Here is a 19,112-nt window from a genome sequence, read left to right as displayed (position 1 = left end):
ATAAATAAAGAATTATTATTATTATTATTATTAGGTTTATATTACACCCTGAGGCACACAACAGAGGATTCTGGAAGATGAGATCTACAGGTGAGTTCATCAAATGTGACAGAAGAATCCATAAAAATATTATAAATAGTTCTGCTTATGGAAGTGATGAGAATTTGCTAATGAAAGTAAATTTAACAAAATTACTGAAGTTTTCATTATACATTAGACTTGGCATCAGATGTACATCCTATGTCTACGATTATATTGAAATCAAGGCTGTTCATGGCTCATTGTTGTTTCACAAGAAGTGTATTTCTTTATCTAATTGGATATAAGACCAGTCATGTAGCTTTCCATTACTCAGGGGTGTAGGTATAAGAGTATCAGAGGGTAGAAGTTAAGTCTGGACCCTGGTACATGATTGAAGCCTCTCCGCCACATAGGAGGACGCCAGTGTTATAAAATGGTAGATGGGAGCTTTGTTACAGATTTTCCTAGTCTCTAATGAATTACCAAATCTTTTGCTTTTCTTGTAGCTGTGGCTGAGTAAAATGAGCAATTGTTGAGGCTGAAGTTGTGTGAATGTCCATTCCTGCAGCTCTTATCAGTGGAGAACTCAATACCCATCATACAGAAGGGTGTAAAAGTTTTTTTCCCGTGCAACTGTCTAATAAAGTATGTGGAATACAGGAGTTTCTCACGGCTTGCTGTCTGCTGTGAGAAGTGATAACACACACAGTCCTATTCTTAGTCACAGATCCTTTGCAACTGGCCAATAATCGCCAATAAAACCAGTAGATCTGCGCTACAACCCACCCAGTGCATGGAGATGACTGCTCATTGATGTGATTGTCACTATTCTCAGCAGTACATCCGCTGGTTACATGGGGTGGCACACGTCCAACAGCAATTATCTTTTGTCCTGCATAAAAATATGTGTACAGATAGTACTAGCCAATCCTTTAGTCCTTTAAATGGCCACTCCTCTCATTAACCAATGTAATAATATGTTAAAGTCTTATGTAGGATCCATATAACAAGTTGGGAAAAACATCTTTGGTTATTCCACATGTACTAAGACTGAAGTTGCTGTAAATGTTCATGTAATTCAGATGCACACTATAGATGCACAAACATTTTCTCCCAAAACATTTTTAATACTAATTCCCAATCTGCTTTTATAGTTAATGTGACACGCAAGGCCAATTAGCTATTGATTTTCACGAACACTGCCTAAACACACAGGTTCCTGGAGGCCTGAGAGTTGTCCATACAAACTCTGGTGTGGCACAACACCCGCCCCGAACCCTGAACAGCCAACAGTTCCCTTTTACTCGCATCAGTGAAACAAAGCCCTGTCAGCGCGGTAGACTGCAACCAAATCTTGTTAGATATAAGCAAAGTCCGTAACGTGATTATATCAGACCAGAAGTCAACTCAGATGGCTTAAATAATTGAGACATGGAAGTGGGAATTTCTGGATTAAAAAAAAATGGTTAAATTTATACATATATATAATTCCAACAAAGACAAAAATACAGCATTGCACAGATACAATTCCAACCTGTTTCTATCAGTTCTGATGTATACAATTTCAGGTGCACCCAGATCAGACTGTATATCAGAAGTCTAGGGTTGGGCAGGACATATGTTTCTCCTGTCTGCAGTGAGATCCTCTCTTCATTGCCCCTCCCCCCTGCATTCCAAGATGAGCTCACACACATACACAGACTTCCTGCTAACAAACAGCAGCGTGCGGAGAGTAAATCTACGAGCTACAGGAAGATAAGATTTTTATCCAGGGAAGGGAGACACAGCAGAGCGGACAGTGTATGTTATGGCTGAGATGTGGTAAAGCTGGAAATGTCATTGTGTGTAATATCTTTTAAAAGTGAGTGGAACAAGTAATTGGGAATTATATTTTAAAAGTCAATGGGAACCAGTCCTGATGTTAGAATCCCTTTAATGTAATGTAAACCTGCATTATACACCATTTCTGCAGTTGCATTGCTGGTGTGATTACATTTGACTCGTAGCTTCATACGTCTGAGGAGTCAACAAAGTGACATTGAGGGCCTATACACATTTCTTGCTTTCAGTGTCTCCCTTATAGATACTTTCTTTTTGAAGAATTGTGAGTGCAGGCCTGGAGTATATTAGAGTCTTTAAAATGGTTTTCAGGGAAATAAAACTATGCATCAAAGGGATCTGCTGGTAAGTTTCGCCCTGGGTTCAAGGACATATGCCCTAAATGCTCTGAGACCTCAGGAACCTTCTTCCATCTATTATGGGCCTGCCCTGTGGTTCTAGGGTTCTGGGAATTTGTAAACTTATGTTTGACAAAATGGGAGTGGCTGTCCCTGACGACCCTAAGCTCTGTCTCCTTTTGGTAGACCCTGAACTGTTCCAATCCACAGTAGAACGAGCTTTCGTTACTGAGACTCTGTACTATGCCAGGAAGACAGTAGCCAGATTCTGGATGGCTGCCCATCCCCCCTCTCTCAGCGACTGGATCAAGGCAGTGAACAACACACTCCCACTCAAAAAGTGGTATTCATCCATAGAAAAAGGATAGGAGGTTCCATGCCATCTGGTACAAATGGCTTGATTTTCCCTTTACTGCAGTCCTCCAAACTCCATCCTAGACACACTCTCTCTGACGTAGGGGTCTCTCTTGCCCTAATCTTTACGTACCATTAGAGGCGGTCCTGGGGCAGGAATATGGTGCAGGTGCATGGTTAGGTGCTTTGTGTTTCAAATTTGACTATTATAAGGGCATGTGCGACGCTTCATTTGAACCCATTATTGTACGGCATACTCTGCACATGTATGACTATAACCATACTGGATGTCTCTATATGTTGTTTTCCTTTTTCTTTACCATGGAGATGATCCATTTAAAGTAGCAGACTAAGTATGCATACAGTATAATTGTACGCTGTTTCTGGCTTTATTTTCTTCTCCTCTATGCGGGGTCCTGCAAGACTACCATCTATGTGTTGTGTCCATTGTTTCTCCAAATGTCCCTTAATATAGTTTTATTGTTGTTTAAGAAAAGGGCTCTGCTGGTAAAATGTTACTTGTCACTCCCCACCATTCAAGTAGTGCCGCTCCTGAGTATCCCCTCTGCACAGCCCTTACTGTGTGTCCTGACACCATAGGAAAAACTAAGTACACAAAAAACAATTGCACCAAGCCGCTTATGCTTATGGACATAAAAAAATAAGACACTCATATTATAAAGGCATCAGATTTTTTATCACCTTTGGTGCCCTCTAAGGGTATCTTATAGGGGACAAGATTAATTATTTGAGGTATATCACCGATTTTTTAGGACCTCGACAATTTGACTGTATGAGGCAAAGCAACTTTGAATGAAGTCTTGCAGGGCTGGGGCGAGGGATAGGCAAGGGTAGGCATGCCGAAGATGTCAGCCCGGAACCAAAATGAGGGATGACAGCAGGTGCACCTGGAGGGAGCTACTATGTAACAAGGAGATCAGGCAGGTAATGGCATTGTAAGGAGGATGGGTCATGAGGGTGGTGTTGTGTGCTGTGGAAAAGGAAATATTGGTGATTCTGTGAGTGGTAGAAGAGGACTTGGAGGTGGTGGCTATGTGAGTAGGAGGGGTTCCTGGGAGGACTTGTGTGAGAAGGACATTAGGGTGCTGGCTTTATGTGAAGGCAGGGGACATTTGGGTGCTGTCTGTGGAAGAAGAAAGTAAAGGACATGCAGTGTAGGCCTACAAAATATGTACTAAATAGAGGCACCCTGCTCCAGTGTCTGCCTGCTACCAGAACCTGTAGTTCTTTCATGAAAAGCACTGAAGCTGGAAGAGGTGAGTATCTACTTAGCAATATGCTATGAACTCAAAATATGGCCTTAACCCCGTAGTGAAAAACCACTAGTGATGACAACCTGCCAGGTCCCAGCTGTTTCTCTGACAGACTACTTGTATTTCATTCTGCCAGTGTTTATAGCACATTAAAGAATCTGTGAGATCAGTTTAACCACTTCTATCCCAATAATACTCTCATTATTAACTTATTTTTTGAATGGTGAAGGGAGGCTCTGTTTTTCTTGCGTACCCAGTGTACCAATATGTCGTATCCCAGCCCTGATGTCTGCTCCATAAATGATAACAACCAAAGGAATGACAATACCATCACTGAATAATATGGCAACTTGGAAATTTGTTACTGGAGCCTCGTTGAATGTTTAGGATTCATGTAACTACAGTGAAGACATTAGTGCATATGGGACGCGGGAAGACCACACGAGGCAGTAAATATTTACTAGTAATGTCTCTTCCTCTGTATCTTACAATGGGTGGAAGTCTCTTGTATTTCCTGCCAAACAGAAGCTGCATGTGGATTCTGCTTCACAAATGAAATGACTGTCATAGGTCAAGTAACTTCATGTACAGGGAACTCTTCACCAGAATCAGATCATATAACTGCTGTGTCACTATAGCATGTATGATCCTCTGCAAATTTATCACACCTTAACAGCTTAGCTACCCCAATGCAGTATCACACATAATGGGGGATATTTATCAGAGCCTCTGTGCCACGTCAGTGGTGTAGAAGCCCTGAAATAATCGCACATGCTAGTTGGGTGTGAGCCGGCGCATGGCGTTACTGTCCCCACGCCTGCGCACTCCCTGGAGACAGAAAATTTTCACATGTGAAAAGTGGCCGGCTAGATTTATTTCTACGCAAAGCAGGTGATAGCACAAGTGCCGGCGTATGATAACTATAAATATACTTCCACCTCATATTGCACATTATGCGCTTAGATAGACCAACATTGAATTACACATAATGAGCATACATGCAAAAACGTACTGCAAACTGCCAAAGGAAATACAATAATATAATTAGCAGACAGTGATACATCATGATGGTAGATGCTTACTACTCACCTCCCCATCCCCAGTAAACTTCTTTTAGTATGTTTTAGAGACACCGCATTTTGAAGAAAATAAAAAATGCAAATGAGCTTGAGGTGCTCTGCTGAGTTCCACTTGGCTCCACTGTTATGTCATTTATTCATGCCAACGGCCGACTGGCACAACTGCACAGTGTTCAGAGAGCCAGTGTGTTATATATGACCAATGATGAGTGTGCCCATTAAATTTGGGTCGTCGCTACCAATGACGTCATTGTGGAAACGATGATACTCATGTCAATGTTCTCAGTTCAGCAGACAGCCTCATACTTCTGCTGAAGTCTGGGGTCCGATCTGGGAGAAGCAAACCCGCAAAGTTTACATATGTTCAGCAGGCCGCTGCACACTCTGCTTCAGCAGATGGTAATAACTCCATGGGTTAAATACATAGTTCACTGGGCAGTGTCACACATGAAGCAGTGCAGTATGTCATCATTTAGCTTTAGTTACACAATTCTGATCTGGATCGTCTCTGATTTTGGGGTCTTTTACCCAGTCCCATTGTGCAGGGAAAGATGTGCAATTGAATTATCTGGCAAAGCAGGGAGTCTTTAGATCCCGCTACACAATTTTCCCTGAGAACCATTGCTCCCCAATGATGTCACACCTTTACATGCTTTGCTGGTGTTTCAATGCCGCTGCCATCTTTGCCTGGTGGCATTCAAAGAGTTAGCCCCCCCCCCATGATCAGTGTCACCACCAATTGCAGATGTTAATGGTGTGAACGAAACTCGGCGATCCTGAACCCCACTGGATCCGCTTGTCCCTACTGTTGGGTGCAGGCCTAGCTGCTGTGCTCACTGACCTCTTTTACCTGCTTACAGCTTCTATTTCACCTGACACATCTATGAGATTCTGTTTGTTCTGCTAGCAAAATGGAATTCTGCAGAGATCTTATAGCAAAAAGTATTTTATGAAAGCAAAAGAGAGTATAGGAGTCGATATAACTGGAGAAGTATACATCTTGCTTTGATATGATAAATTACAAAGTTTCTTGTAGTCACTTGCACTATTGATTTATGCAAAGCATATCCAAAATATTGTGACTCTTGAAGCAGACCATATCACACACTATAGGCTCCAAACACTTCAGATTATTTTTTTTCATTGAATAATCCTACAATCCACAAAATTACATGAAGAACAAAAGCAAATAAAATGATTCCACAGAATTTTTATTCTTGGATTCACAAAGTCAAACATTTAATAGAAAGTCGTAACTTCTCTGAATTAATTAGGTCTGGCAGATCTAATTGTCATATTTACTTCCAGGATCTCATTACACTCATAATACTGTAGCACAAACGATGGCCCCATATGTTCAGCAATTTATGAGTAAATACAATGTAATGGGGCCAGGTGGCTGCGTTGTGTACAACTGCAGATGTCAGGTGGCAGGACCTGCCTGCTTTGGGTAAGAGGTCTTTATCAATCTGTTGTTTTAAAGTTTTTTTTTTAATTCTTTGATGATCACTGCCTGGTGTGTATAAAAGGCTGTGAATTTTCTGTTTCCCGCATAACATCATGTCTGACGAAGAGAACTAGTATTCTTGAAAACTCAGAATCAAATATACTCAGTTAGCCTCAAAAAGGTATCTCCTTATATATCTCCTTTCATCAACATGGGGAATGAATGTCTGCTTACTGAGGGTCTATTTGGATCTCGAGATGGGGGCCGCCTATCATCTATATGAATGGATTAGTTGTACAGTACATAAGCATGGCCTCTTCTCCATTATGATTACTGTATTCAGCTACCTTCTTAGTCCCATAGAAGAGAATGAAGTCATTGTACTAAATCCTGGCACATCTATAAATGTATCTGTATGTTTTTTATTTATCTATTCTGTCATCTAAATGTATGTACTTACAAATAGTCTGCTTGAATATTTCATAGCATGTTGGTGAAATGAGTTGCCTCTTCGTTTGCCTCCCGAACAAGAAGTAAGGAAGAGGCGTCCTCAGAGCTCCAGCATTTGGAATTCTCATTGAACATAGTCAGTGTAGGTGTGAAATATTTATTACTGCTATGTTATTAGAGTAAGATTATTTGTGTCTCCTTCCTTCAAATCCAGAATCTGAAATGAAATAGCTCAAGGATAGATCCTTTCAACAGTGTTTTTACGCTGGCTCCGAGCAGACTTTTTGTAATCATAACATATATAGTTCCTGAAATGTTTCACTCGGCTTCTGAAGACAAGCCAAGTGTGCTCAAAAAGGAGAGACATCAGCGGCTTTGGAAAATATGTATTATACCACAGTGAATCATAGGGGCCGCAGGCAGCCAGAGCTACACTCCAATAATTGACTGGTGTCCAAACCCTCAAAAATTAGTATATATGATGGCTTAAAGGTGAAACGTACAGTAAATAAAGCTTTACAGAGGATATATTGGCTTTCTTGACAAGTATTTGCATCCCCTGTTTTATAATGGTATTAGATGCAGCTGATTTATACAAATAAGGAAGAAAGGCAGGGGAAAAAGAAGGCTTATAAACCAATCACCTAGCCTAAAAAAGGAAAAGTTTAATGTTTTTTGTGAAATTAGAAGAAAACATGCCATTACTTTTTATTACCATCATTACCTATAGTGAGTATCTGGTGCTTCAGTATTCACTGTAACATTGCTGAACAGTTTTGTAACTTGAAACTTCTGAGCCCAAATGCCCAATCTCAAAACACCCCCCCTAACTATAATGCATCATTTATTGTACCAGTCTCCTCATATGGAGAACAGACAACTTATAGCAACTCTGATGGGCCTAGGTGCAGTCACGCTTTTTACATCCTCTCAAGTTGTGCCCCTCACCAATGCCATGCACTGCACTTTGCGCAACACAAGGGTATCATTTTCATCTGGAGAGTACCTTGAACTGCAGAACAATTTGGGTCAAACTGAGTCTATTTTGCCTTTTTATTTCATTAAAATATTTGACTATAGTAAATAAAAAGTTTTTCACAGATAGTTAAAGGGATCCAGTGGTGCCCAGTGCTGCATCAATGCTGATCTGCCTGGGCATTTACAGCACGCGTTGATGTTTTTCTTGACAGTGACGTTCATTTTTTTTCTCTCTAAGCCATCCAGCACACAGTCACCTCTTTATTTAGTATGTTTGCATCACTCTTTATATCTCACCCCAGTGACTCACTAAAATAAACTGAACCTGCGCTAAATATATCCGCCGGCCAGAGAGAAATTCTCTTTCATTCTGTCTTGTTTAAACACTTTTTCTAAGAAGGGTTTTCACTAGAGATGAGCGAACATGCTCGTCCGAGCTTGATGCTCGGTCGAGCATTAGGGTACTCGAGACGGCTCGTTGCTCGGACGAGTAGTTCCCCTGCTCGAGATCGAGCATTTAATTAAAAAAACACAGTGAAGAACAATGAAGAATAGAATAAAAACAGTGAACACAGTGAACACAGGATCATTTAAGTGAAAAACACAGTGAAGAACACAGTGAAGAATAGATTACAGATGTTCGGCACATCTGCTTACTTGTCGGAAGATACGCGCGGAACGGTGCGAACAAAATAGTATGTGAAGAACAATATATATGTGTGAAGAACACATTGAAGAACACGGTGAGCAGGACGGAGACACCAGGGAGCAGCACAGAGACACCGGGGAGCAGCTAGGAGACACCGGGGCAGCGGCAGCACGGAGACATGGGGCAGCGGCAGCACGGAGAGCAGCGGCAGCGGCAGCACGGAGACATGGGGCACGGAGACATGGGGCACGGAGACATGGGGCACAGAGACATCGGGGCACGGAGACATCGGGGCACGGAGACATCGGGGCACGGAGAGCAGCGGCAGCACGGAGAGCAGCGGCAGCACGGAGAGCAGCGGCAGCGGCAGCACGGAGACATGGGGCACGGAGACATGGGGCACGGAGACATGGGGCACAGAGACATCGGGGCACGGAGACATGGGGCACGGAGACATGGGGCACGGAGACATCGGGGCACGGAGACATCGGGGCACGGAGAGCAGCGGCAGCACGGAGAGCAGCGGCAGCGGCAGCACGGAGACATGGGGCACGGAGACATGGGGCACGGAGACATGGGGCACAGAGACATCGGGGCACGGAGACATGGGGCACAGAGACATCGGGGCACGGAGACATCGGGGCACGGAGACATCGGGGCACGGAGAGCAGCGGCAGCACGGAGAGCAGCGGCAGCACGGAGACATGGGGCACGGAGACATGGGGCACGGAGACATGGGGCACGGAGACATCGGGGCACGGAGACATCGGGGCACGGAGAGCAGCGGGGCACGGAGAGCAGCGGGGCACGGAGAGCAGCGGGGCACGGAGAGCAGCGGATCCCGGGACAGCGTATCTCCCGACAAGTAAGCAGATGTGCAGAACATCTGCAATCTATTCTTCACTGTGTTTTTCACTTAAATGATCATGTGTTCACTGTTTTTATTCTATTCTTCACTGTTCTTCACATCTGTTAACTTGTCGGGAGATAATATACGCGCGGAACAGTGAAGAATAGATTGCAGATGTTTGCATACATCTGCTAACTTATCAGAAGACATTCTTTTTCAATTAATTAACACATTTTATTCCCGAACCATGGTCCCTTTGAAAAATGCTCGAGTCTCCCATTGACTTCAATGGGGCTCGTTACTCGAAACGAGCACTCGAACATCTGGAAATGTTCGGCTCGAGTAACGAGCACCCGAGCATTTTAGTGCTCGCTCATCTCTAGTTTTCACACCTTGGATGTGGAACAAAGGTCTTTGCTCCTGGAAAGAGAGTCCCTCACTCTTATAATGGATCACGTGTATTGAGCACTATCAATAGTGATTGTGAAATATAAGAATTGTACAAAATTAGTAAAACATTGTCTAAAGAAAGGAGTTGGGCTGTGTTTGAAAGAATATTTTTCTAAAAATATACAACCCCTTTAGAAGTGCATCAAAAATGTCAGTGTTTTTTATCCTAATTTGTCTCACATAACAGCGCTGTTTATCTACAGACTACCATAGAAGGAATGGTACCCCATTATATGACTCAGCAAAAGCTTTTTTGGCCAACAGCTATCAACTCCCTTTTACATATGGACATACAGCTACTCCCAGACTCCTTCGGCAGAAGCTAAATGTTTGGCTGAACCAATACTCATGTGTTGTTTAAGGCCACCTTTAGCTTTGGAACATTTTCTTGATAGATGCACCAGTCCTTTAGAATAAATCAGCCTCTGTTATTCTCCATATGTAGATGTAAACTTCTCATGTTTTTAATTCTCCTGTATACAGATCAGCCCCCTAGTGGCAGCAAAAGGCAGAAGAGATTTATCAACAATTCTGCAGTGACAAAACTGGATGTGAACTATGCTGTTTTATTGCATCCTATAGCTTCCAATTTGTTTTAAGCTGCAAAGACTTGTACAATGGGGAACATGTATCATACAGTATTGTGAAGGTTTTACCCCTCTGGTGCCACTGACCTCATGATGTATCTGGTAGCTCGGCTGTGCAGTGTACCATTCAAAGTCAGGCCCTTCTTGGCGTCGATATCCAGGCGCCATGTACATCCACATAAATCAACTTTATGTTATATTACCTGGGGTTAAAGGGGGCGTGCCCTGCTTGGTCAACCCCTCCCATCTACTCTTGCCCATGACCCACACCGCTTCTCAGCCTGTCATGTGATCATGGTAATGTCATCTAAGGTCCTGTTACATTTTGCAACATATACCCCATGTATCAACAAAACCAATATGTTACAGACAACAATCAATACATGTTGGATATCACATACATGTCTGTATGATTCCTTGACCTTCCTCTAATAAAACACATGAACCCCCCTTACCCCCAAAAAGAGGAACCATAGGTCATTATAAAAATAGAATTTTATTGATTACCAATAAAAAACCATGTTACATTATTTAAAAAATGTTATATATAGTGTGACTCCAACAAATTGTTGTGTGTTTAAATTACATCTACTACATATACCTTCATGATACATCAGGGCCTATAAATTCATGAAAATTTTACATTTGCATCAATATTGAGGGACATGAGTAAAAGGCGTGTTTCTCTGTTTTTGCCATCAAAAATGTACCTGGATATAGTGTCCACAGCAACAATTACTAGTCCTCCCATTAAACAACAAATATCTTATAAGTCAAAAGAAATTACAAACATACCCATGATGATTCCTATCAGGGAGAGTAGTAGATGACCCTAACACACATTTCTCATTTCCAAAACTTCCAAAGGGGGCTATTTATTTTTTTGGGGGGTTCCATCTACCCCATGTATATCCAATCACATGAAATCAAAAAAATTCATACCTCCATGGATTTCTACTCTTCCCCATCCTCCATGGAGACTGCTGTGATTTCATGTGATCAGATATATAGATGGGATGGATGTTGCAAATGTAACAGGACCTTAGATGACATCAGTCTGATCACATGACATCAAGTACCCAATGATGTAACAGAACGATCTCTCAATGATCCACACAACAGTGAGACCTGTCAATCAAGAACATGGAGGCAGGGCAGTGAACTGAACTCTATTCAGGTGATTTGCATATACGTTTACAAACTGATTTTTCAACACTGCAGCCGTGGAATGGGGCACATTTGGACAATTGGGCACATTTACTTATGCGGTCCTGCGCGTTCCCTGATCCAGATTGTCCGCCGAGAGTGCACTGTGCCGCGATTCACTTACATCATGGATGTGTCGCTCCTCGCTCAGGTCAAGTCACGAATGCCAGGGGAATGCCTAAGCTTTTCAGCCAGTAGCTCCACAGTTATTGCATAGAGTAGAGGTAAAGGGGGCAGCCCTGGCGATTACCCCTAGCCAACTGAAACCGGCTGGAAGGGAACACAATAACCACAACAAAAACCACAGGGGAGTTGTATATAAAGGCGGACCTCAGGGAATCCAAATATCTCCAGCACCAGGCACAAATAGGGCCACTCCACTGACTTGAAGGCCATGATGAAGACCCTCGACCCAGCATTCTCAAGTTGTGGACTTTCTAGGCTTAACGCCATTGTAGTCTAAATCAATAATGGACAGGATTACGGAATTTACTCTACAAGCTAAGGCCTTTTCCAGAATCTTCACATCGACTTGAAGCAAAGAGATGGGTCTATAGGATTCACAGAGTCTGGGGTCCTTTCCCGGTTGGGGGATAATTATAATTCATGCCTCAGCCATTGAAGTAGGCAGTCGTCCAGCCTCAAACGCTTCACTATATAGTTTACCCAGGATAGGGGCCAGAACTGTTTGCTGTTTATAAAATTCAGGTTGTCCGTACCAGAGGATTTGCTTAATCATAGGTTTTAATGAACTATTTATTTTGGGTGGGTTAATTTTTCTGGCAGTTTCTCTTTAATTCAGAATTTACATCAGTTACTTTTATTCAGTTTTCCCTCAGAAGGAGAAACTGTGTGAAACTGAAGGGGAATTTAGTTTCCTACAAGAAGAGAAAGCACTTGTGTTTTAAAAAATTTTTTTAACCCCTTAACGACTTGGCCTTTTTTAGTTTTTTCACTTCCATTTTTCACTCACCAACTTCAAAAATCTATAACTTTTTTATTTTTCCACATAAAGAGCTGTGTTATGGCTTATTTTCTGCGTAACAAATTGCACTTCATAGTGACAGTATTTAATATTCTATGGTGTGTACTGGGAAGCGGGAAAAAAATTCCAAATGCAGTGAAAATGGTGAAAAACCACATTTGTGACGTTTTCTTGTGGGCTTGGATTTTACAGCTTTCACTTTGCGCCCCAAATGACAGGTCTACTTTATTCTTTGGGTCGGTACAATCACGTGGATACCAAATTTGTATAGGTTTTATAATGTTTTCATACATTTAAAAAAATTAAAACCTCCTGTACAAAATATTTTTTTTTTATTTTGCCATCTTCTGGGGCCAATAACTTTTTCATACTTTGGTGTACGGAGCTGTGGATAGTGTCATTTTTTGCAAATTTTGATGCCGTTTTCATTACTATAATTTTTGGGACTGTGCGACCTTTTGATCACTTTTTATTAATTTTTTTATATTTTTCAAAATAGCAAAAAAATGCCATTTTTGACTTTGGACGCTATTTTCCGTTACGGGGTTAAACATAGTGAAAAAACATTATCATATTTTGATAGATCGGGCATTTTTGGACGCGGCGATACCTAATGTGTTTATGATTTTTACTGTTTATTTATTTTTATATCAGTTCTAGGGAAAGGGGGGTGATTTGAATTTTTAGTTTTTTTTATTATAATTTTTTTTTTTTAACTTTTTTTTATTTTTACTTTTACTATTTTTCAGACTCCCTAGGGTACTCTAACCCTAGGTAGTCTGATCGATCCTATCATATACTGCCATACTACAGTATGGCAGTATATGTGGATTTTACTCCCCATGCATTACAATGTGCAATTAGCACATTGTAATGCATGGGTTAAAGCGAAGTAGCCTCGGGTGTTCGGAACACCCGAGGTTACCATGGCGACGGATCACCGCTCCCCGTGACGTCATCGAGGAGCAGCGATCCACGACAAGATGGCGGCGCCCATGCGGCGCCATCTCTTTGAAGCCACCGATCGCGGGTGTTACCGGTAAGCCTTTGCTGCAATATGCAGCAAAGACTTACCGGCTATGGAGAGGGCTCGGCCCGCGAGCCCTCTCCATGCACCGGGACCCGGCGCGCGCCGTACTAGTACGGCGCGTGTCGGGAAGGGGTTAAACCACCCGTTTACACTCCCTACTACAACAACCCTAGAACAACAACCACCCTTCCTATCCTTTAGGCATCAGCATGGTACTGTGCACCCAAACTGTGTGCCCCATTGGGGACAGGGACTGATTTGGCAAGCTCTGTGCAGCGCTGCGTAATCTGAGCACGCTATATAAATAAAGGAATTATTATTACAGGCAGTCCCCGGGTTACATATTAGATAGGGTCTATAGGTTTGTTCTTAAGTTGAGTTTGTATGTAAGTCGGAACTGTATATTTTATCATTGTAATCCCAGCCAGAACTTTTTTGGTCTCTGTGACAATTGCATTTTAAAAATGTTGGGTTGTCATAAGAATCAATATTAACTGAAGCTTCATTACAGACACCTCTGATAACTGTTATAGCTTATCATTGTAGCCTAGGACTAAAGTACAATAAATTACCAATATCCAGAGGTCCGTTTGTAACTAGGGGTCGTATGTAAGTCGAGTGTTCTTAAGTAGGGGACCGCCTGTATTATTTATATATTGTATATCTATATGTGAATATGTATGTAACACAGCACAGTATAGAATGCTAATTCAATAGCACACAGTGGCCATATGGCTCCACATTATAGCTTCCATATTTCACTAAAGTGTCCTATGCTCATACTCTTACATATGCTTAGAATAGTATTTGAAAATAGACACCCAAACTATCACATGTTCAGTTATAATAAGGCAGGATGCTAACAAGCCAGGAATATTGAGGACGCCAGTTCTAAGCAGCAATATTAGCGCAGATAAATAACGCATTCCATAGCCTGCGCTGGAGAGAATTCTCACATCCTGAAGACATTGTGGGCAGTTTACTATATGATTTTACAGTGCTGACCTCATTAACTGCATTTCTCATAACATGTAATTGCTGACGATACTGAAAGATTTAATTAAAAGTAATTGCGGCTTAAAAGATTAGTGCTTACTCCAAGCTCCAAGCCGAGGCCCAGTCCTAGCGGAGACACATAGCTGTCCACCACATTAAACATGTTACCCAGAAATTAATTTAACTATCAATCTTCACACTCGTACTGGTTTTTAATATTATTATTTTTATTATTTATTTATTTAGAACCATTAATTTCATGGTGCTGTACACTTGTTCACATACCACATATAGAAACAAGTACAAATAACTACAAAAAACTAGACTGAACTGGTACACGTGAAAGGACGCCGCATGTGAGGGTTCACAATTTATATTCTCCTATAAAAAATAATCTATATTTTCCGCATTATATTTGTGGCATTATTTTTCCCTTCTTATGCATTTTTCAAATAATAGATTTTGTAAAAAGTAAGTTCGAATGGCAATTAGCTGCCCTTATTGCTCTCATTAATAATAGATTGAAGCAAGACTTGTCACACACACACAGTTGTCAGGTGTTGAAACCTACTTAACAAATTTGACTGGGCTGCTCCAATCATCTTGGTTCCCTGGTTTTAACCTTTCAACCACCACATTGGCATCAGTTCTTCGCTGCAAGTGACCACTAGGTCACTAGTTTTAGTCTCTGTGCAATGGCAATCAACCCAAGTAGGTCAAAGAGACACCAATCTATGAAAGGAAAATGGACAGGCAAAGAACATGGTCTGCAAACAAGCTGAGGTCAGGCCAGGTAGACCAAACAGTAAACCAGAGGTCAGGGTAGGGGGAAACAAGATCATAAACATTTAAAGGTAACCCATCAGATAAACTAACCCACAACAACTAAACATATCTTTGAAAACTGCTATTATACAGCAGTACAACTATCCCTATTTTATTTCTCACCATAGTTGTAAAGTTCCATAGTCTGCTCACAAAGTTAACTCATTATCTATGAATATTTATGTTCTTCTAGTTCTGTCACACCTCCAGCTTCCTAATTTAAAAGGGGTCTGCTTGCTCTTCATATAATCTCTTCATTCACCCCTCCCCCAGGAATTCTCTATTGCACACACACAGCCCGCATCTCCCTCATTTCTGAGGGAGGAGGAATGAGCTGGAGGCACAGGTGAGCTGGAAGAAAATGAATATGCTAGACTCTGCTTATAAGAAAGACGATGATTGGGCTCACATGGGGTCATTTGCATAGATGTTGAATCAACTTAATGAACAGAACTTTACAGATATGGGGAAGAACAATATTGGGATAGTTGTAAATATATATATTTAGTTAATGTGAATTAGTTTAACTGACAGATTCCCTTTAACCCCTTAGCCACCATGACGTTCACCATGAGCTTCTGTTTCGACCACCATGATGTTTACTAACATCAGTATGGCAGTGTATTCATTTGAACAAGTGATCAGATCACTTGTACAAGTGTAAAAAAAAAAGTTAAAAAAAAAACAAAAAACTTAAAACAAAATAAAAGTCCCCTAAATGCCCCATATAGCATAAAACTCCCAAACACTATCACCACACAAACAGCACATATTGGGTATCGCCACATCCGTTACAACCTGTACAATAAAATAAAAGCATTACTGAACCTGTATGGTGAACACCTTAAAATTATGATTTTTGAGAATTCAACCAAACAGAACCAAACACCATAAAAAGTGATCAAAAAGTCAGCTTTATGATGACCATAAAAATGTACAACACGTCTCACAAAAAATAAGCTCTAAAACAGTTTCATCAACAAAATAATAAATATGTAATGCCACCTTTTAACCCCTACGGGACGCAGCCTCTTTTGGCCTAAAGGACGCGGCCCCATTTTTCAAATCTGGCCTGTGTCACTATAAGTGGTTATAGCGTGGGAACGCTATGAGATATCCAGGGGATTTTGAGATTGTTTTCTCGTGACACATAGTACTTCAAATTAGTTTAAAAATTTGGATGAAATCTTTTGCGTTTAGTTATGAAAAAAAACAAAATTTGGCAAAAATTTGGAAAAATTCTTTATTTTCAACGTTCTAAATTCTCTACTTTTGATGCAGATAGTCAAAGCACCCAAATAAATTCATAACTTACATTTCCCAAATGTCTGCTTTATGTTGGCATGGTTTTTTAAGATTCCACATATTTTACTAGAATGTTATGAGGCTCAGAATTTAGGTGCCATTTTTCACATTTTTTGTAAAATCACCAAAACCTGTATTTAGATGGACCTGCTCAACTTTTAATTGACACTGAGAGGCCTATATAATAGCTAGACTCATAAATTATCCCATTGTGGAAACTACACCCCTCAACGTATGAAAAACCACTTTTAAGAAGTTTGTTAACCCTTTACGTGTTTTATAGGGGTTAAAACAAAATGGAGGTGCAGTCTGCAAATTGCAATATTTTTTCACAATACACTCATTTTGGGTGGAAAATTAAACATTTACAATGGATTAAATGAAAAAAGGCTCCACAAAGTTTGTTACCCAATCTCTCCCGAGTACACGGATACCCCATATGTGGTGGTAACCTGCTGTATGGGCGCACGGCCGGGCATAGAAGGGAAGGAGGCGCCATCCAGGTCAGATTTGCTATGTCACATTGTACATGCTATAATTTTTTTCTTTTTTTTATTGTGGACCTATAGGGGCTTATTTCTTTTGCCACATGAGATGCACTTTTCTGGTACGTAATTTTGGGGCATCTATAGCTAATTGGTGAGATTTAATTAACTCTTTGTTGGTGGAGGAAATGAAAATCATCAATTTTTAGGAAAATTTTTATGTGTTTTTTTTTTGGCCGTTAACCATACCATAAAAACAGTTTTCTATTTTTATTCTATGGGTCGCCACGATTACGAAAATACTTAATTTATATATATTTTTTATTTTTTCCCATTTGTACTGAATAAAAAGTAATTTGGCGAAATTGTTTTAAATTTTAGCATCACCGACTTTCATATGCATAACTTTTTTATTTTTCACCTCACAAATTGGTTTAAGGGCTTATTTTTTGCGAGAAGGATGGTTCTTTTTAGTGGTCTTATTTTAGATTGCGTAACTTTTTAAAATCACTTTTTAGAGCATTTTTAAAGGGCATTAATAAAAAATCATCTTTTTTTCAGAGAGAGTTTTTTGAGGTTGTTTTTTACGGGGTTCACTTTGCGGATCTAATAACGATTCTGTTTTATTATGCAGATTGTTACGGACGCAGGGATACCAAATATGTGGGGGTTTTGTGTATTTTATTCAATTGTACTGAATAAAAACTAATGTGGAGAAAATCTTATTCATTTTAGCATCACCATCTTTTCATATGCATAACTTTTTTATTTTTTGGCTGACAAATCTGGTTAGGGGCTTATTTTTTGCGAGAACAGTTGTTCTTTTTAGTGGGCTTATTTTAGGGTGCATAAAACTTTTTAAATCACTTTTTAGAGCATTTTTTATAGGGTATTAATTAAAAATTATCTTTTTTCGGACCGTTTTTTGCGGTTATTTCCTCCGGCGTTTACCGTACGGGTCCAGTTTTGATTCTGTTTTATTATGCAGATTGTTACGGACGCGGCAATATCAAATATGCGGGGGTTTTTTGTGTTTTTATGGTTTTTATACTTTATTAAGTGTTTTTATGGGAAAGTGACATTTTAGGGGCTTATATTTTTATGTATTTATTTTTTATTTATTATAATGTGTAGTGTTAAGTGTTTTTGCATATTTTTACTTTTACATACTTGAACTTAAACCAGCGATGCTCTGATCACTGGTTTAAGTCCAATACACTGCTCTACAATACTATTTTATTGTAGAGCAGTGTAAACTGTCTGAGCAAGCTTGCGCATGCTCAGACAGTTTGCAGTCAGACCCGGAAGGGGTCTGGCTGCCATGGCAACCGGGCAGCTCCGGGGCACAAGCCAGTCCTCGGAGCTGCCCAGAAGTGGATCGGATCCCCCGGTAAGCGGCACGGGGGATCCGATCCATAGGGGGAAGACCCTTACACGCCGCGGTCATGCTTGACCGCGGCGTGTAAGGGGTTAACACCCGCGATCGGAGTCGGCTCCGATCGCGGGTGTTAGCGCAGGCTGTCAGCTGTACTAGACAGCTGACAGCCGCTGCTTCTGGTACCGGCTCCGTTCGTGAGCCGGTGCCAGAATCAGGACGTTATACTACGTCCCGGTGCGCTAAGCATGTAGCACCGAGGACGTAGTATAACGTCGTGGTGCGCCTAGGGGTTAATAATAATAATCTTTATTTATATTTTGCCATCATATTCTGTAGAGCTTTAAAAATCATAGGGGACATATACAAATATAATATTACATTACAGTGTACAGTCATATGGAACAATAGTGACATCAGTGACAATTAACCAGATTCTTTAGCTGTAGTAGCAATAACAATTTCTATGGGGTCCTGTGGCTAAAAGACTCAGGTAAGGCTTGGTTCACATCACCTTAACATATACAGTGCAGGTGGCAGACGGAGGCCACTATGTGGTAGACCACTATACGTTAGTTCTGCCGAAAAA

The 19,112-nt window shown here is 40.9% G+C and overlaps 1 protein-coding gene across 1 annotated transcript in view; it reads right to left on the bottom strand.

Moving 5' to 3' along the window:
- The window catches only part of FRMD6 (FERM domain containing 6), a 153,444-nt gene that overhangs the window by 62,795 nt on the left and 71,537 nt on the right, over positions 1-19,112 (bottom strand). The window lies entirely within an intron of this gene.

This window comes from Engystomops pustulosus, chromosome 7 (assembly GCF_040894005.1).
Source record: "Engystomops pustulosus chromosome 7, aEngPut4.maternal, whole genome shotgun sequence".
Lineage (NCBI taxonomy): Eukaryota > Metazoa > Chordata > Amphibia > Anura > Leptodactylidae > Engystomops > Engystomops pustulosus.
This window is presented reverse-complemented; position numbering and strand designations above follow the sequence as displayed.